The sequence below is a fragment of the Grampus griseus genome, assembly GCF_964374135.1.
Source record: "Grampus griseus genome assembly, chromosome: 13".
NCBI lineage: Eukaryota > Metazoa > Chordata > Mammalia > Artiodactyla > Delphinidae > Grampus > Grampus griseus.
Window position 1 is genome coordinate 33,633,146 of NC_139007.1, and position 3,322 is coordinate 33,636,467.

Here is a 3,322-nt window from a genome sequence, read left to right on the forward strand (position 1 = left end):
GCTTTTTTCAATTCCTGCACAGCTCTCTGATAATCTCTGAATTACTTATTACTACATTTTAGCTTGCATTTTCTAGAATTTGATAGAAATAGAATTATACGTGGGTCCTATTGTTTGCTTGGCTTATTTTACTCAGCATAATGATTTTTAGATCTGTTTAGACTGTTATCAGTAGTCTGTTCCTTTTTTTTCTTTCTGAAAAAGTTTTATTGTGCACAGCGGGGAAAGGCTCACCCCTTCTTGGCTGCTGCATTCCTCATGGCGGCCAGGACGTTGCTCAGCTTCTCTCTCTTCCTCTTGGCACGGATGTGTGTCCCCACCCTTTTCTTGGTGAACTTGAGGGCCCGCTTGTCCTTGGAGACCTTGAGCAGCTCCATGGCCCTCCGCGCATAAGGGTGAAGCCACACACCTCCCGGATCATGTCCCGCCGAACTTGGTGTGCTTGGTGAGGTGCCCACGTCAGTGGCTGTGCCTTGGCTTGCGCACTTTTTGGTCACCTTGTGGCCCTTGTTGAGGCCCACAGCCATGGGGTAGCAGGGAGCTATGGCTGCTGCTCTTCAATGGCTGCCAGGGCAGAAGAGCCAGTAGTCTGTTCCTTTTTATTGCTGAGTAGCATTCCATTATATAGATATTCCACAGTTGACAAACAGATACCGGTGGGTGAAAAGCAAGAGAATCGTAGGACATCTTTTTTTTTTTTAATTAATTAATTTACTTATTTTAACATCTTTATTGGAGTATAATTGCTTTACAATGGTGTGCTAGTTTCTGCTTTATAACAAAGTGAATCAGCTATACGTATACATATGTCCCCATATCTCTTCCCTCTTGCATCTCCCTCCCTCCCACCCCCCCTATCCCTCCCTTCTAGGTGGTCACAAAGCACCGAGCTGAGCTGATCTCCCTGTGCTATGTGGCTGCTTCCCACTAGTTATCAGTTTTACATTTGGTAGTGTATATATGTCCATGCCTCTCTCTCACTTTGTCCCAGCTTACCCTTCCCCCTCCCCATGTCCTCAAGTCCATTCTCTAATAGGTCTGCATCTTTATTCCCTTCCTGCCCCTAGGTTCTTCATAGCCATTTTTTTTCTTTTTAGATTCCATATATATGTGTTAGCATATGTTATTTTTTTTTCTCTTTCTGACTTACTTCACTCTGTATGACAGACTCTAGGTCCATCCACCTCATTACAGATAATTCAATTTCGTTTCTTTTTATGGCTGAGTAATATTCCATTATATATATCTGCCACATCTTCTTTATCTGTTGATCTGTCGATGGACACTTAGGTTGCTTCCATGTCCTGGCTATTGTAAATAGAGCTGCAATGAACATTGTGGTACATGATTTTGAATTTTGGTTTTCTCAGAGTATATGCCCAGTAGTGGGATTGCTAGGTTGTATGGTAGTTCTATTTTTAGTTTTTTAAGGAACCTCCATACTGTTCTCCATAGTGGCTCTATCAATTTACATTCCCACCAACAGTGCAAGAGGGTTCCCTTTTCTCCACACCCTCTCCAGCATTTTTTGTTTGTAGATTTTTGGATGATGGCCATTCTAACTGGTGTGAGGTGATACCTCATTGTAGTTTTGATTTGCATTTCTCTAATGATTAGTGATGTTGAGCATCCTTTCATGTGTTTCTTGGCAATCTGTATATCTTCATTGGAGAAATGTCTATTTAGGTCTTCTGCCCATTTTTGGATTGGGTTTTTTTTTGATATTCAGTTGCATGAGCTGCTTATAAATTTTGGAGATTAATCCTTTGTCAGTTGCTTCATTTTCAAATATTTTCTCCCATTCTGAGGGTTGTCTTTTTGTCTTGTTTATGGTTTCCTTTGCTGTGCAAAAGTTTTTAAGTTTCATAGGTCCCATTTGTTTATTTTTGTTTTTATTTCCATTTCTCTAGGAGGTGGGTCAAAAAGGATATTGCTGTGATTTATGCCATAGAGTATTTTGCCTATGTTTTCCTCTAAGAGTTTGATAGTTTCTGGCCTTACATTTAGGTCTTTAATCCATTTTGAGTTTATTTTTGTGTATGGTGTTAGGGAGTGTTCTAATTTCATTCTTTTACATGTAGCTGTTCAGTTTTCCAAGCACCACTTTTTTTTTTTTAACATCTTTATTGGAGTATAATTGCTTTACAATGGTGTGTTAGTTTCTGCTTTATAACAAAATGCATCAGCTATACATATACATATGTCCCCATATCTCTTCCCTCTTGCATCTCCCTCCTTCCCACCCTCCCTATCCTACCCCCTAGGTGGTCACAAAGCACTGAGCTGATCTCCCTGTCCCAGCACCACTTATTGAAGGGGCTGTGTTTTCTCCATTGTATATTCCTCCCTACTTTATCAAAGATAAGGTGACCACATGTTCATGGGTTTATCTCTGTGCTTTCAATCCTGTCCCATTGACCTATATTGGCTCCAAGGTCTTGTCACTGGTATGCACACAGCAGTGAAGGTCAGCAACAGGAGCCAGGCAAATGACAGGAAGTGCACAGTTGTAGAGGCTATTCCCCAATGCAAGCACAGCAGTGTAGGTCAGCCACAGGGGTCTAGAATGGCATCTTTCACTGTGCAGCCACAGAGGCTGGGGCTGGTTGCCAGTATGGATCCTGGGCTCCCGCATGAGGTGAGGGGAGAGAGTGAGGAGGAACTGAGGTGGCTAGTGTCTGCAAACACAAAATTTCACTGGGGACAACCTCAGTGTTAAAATCTCCAAGAGTTCCACGAAGGCTATACTGGTCCTTGGTTTCTTAGGCAGTGAGAGGAGACCATTGGGAACTGCAGTTACTCCTGCTGGTGGCTGATACTATTTGACCCTGCCCTTCTTTTCTTCCTTATTCCAAGTCATCTTTATTATATCTCAGCTTTGCAGTTTCTTGGTGAAGTAAAAGTTGAAGCAAGTTCTTTGTGCAGTGCCCCCAAAAGCTACAGATGTTTGTTGCTCACCCCACTCTCACTTTCCTGGCTTGGGGAACTCTTTTGAGCCATGGAGTTCCCTCTTGGCATTGAGCAGTACTGGCCTGGGTAAAGAAATGATGCAGGCAAAATGAAGCTGTTCTTCTTTTCCTTTTAGTGCAATTATTCTCCGTTTTTTTGTTCCACTGTGTTGCTGAAGTTTCTTAATTGGACTCCTGAGCATTGCTGGAGCTATTTCTTTTCAATATAACTATCTAATTGTTGATCTTTGTGCAGGGATGGAGGCTGGGGTCTTCTATCTTTGGTGATATTCTCAAAAAATGATCTTCTTATTCATAAATGAAAATACGGCTGGGCATTCCAATTATTTGCATTTAATACAAAATAGTTCTCC

General features: G+C 41.8%; 1 pseudogene across 1 annotated transcript; it reads right to left on the reverse strand.

Moving 5' to 3' along the window:
• Window positions 1-230: 230 nt before the first annotated feature.
• LOC309831476 (large ribosomal subunit protein eL36-like) lies at window positions 231-527 on the reverse strand (annotated as a pseudogene). Its single transcript has one exon. The product of its transcript is annotated as a large ribosomal subunit protein eL36-like (transcript).
• Between the last annotated feature and the right edge of the window lie 2,795 nt (window positions 528-3,322).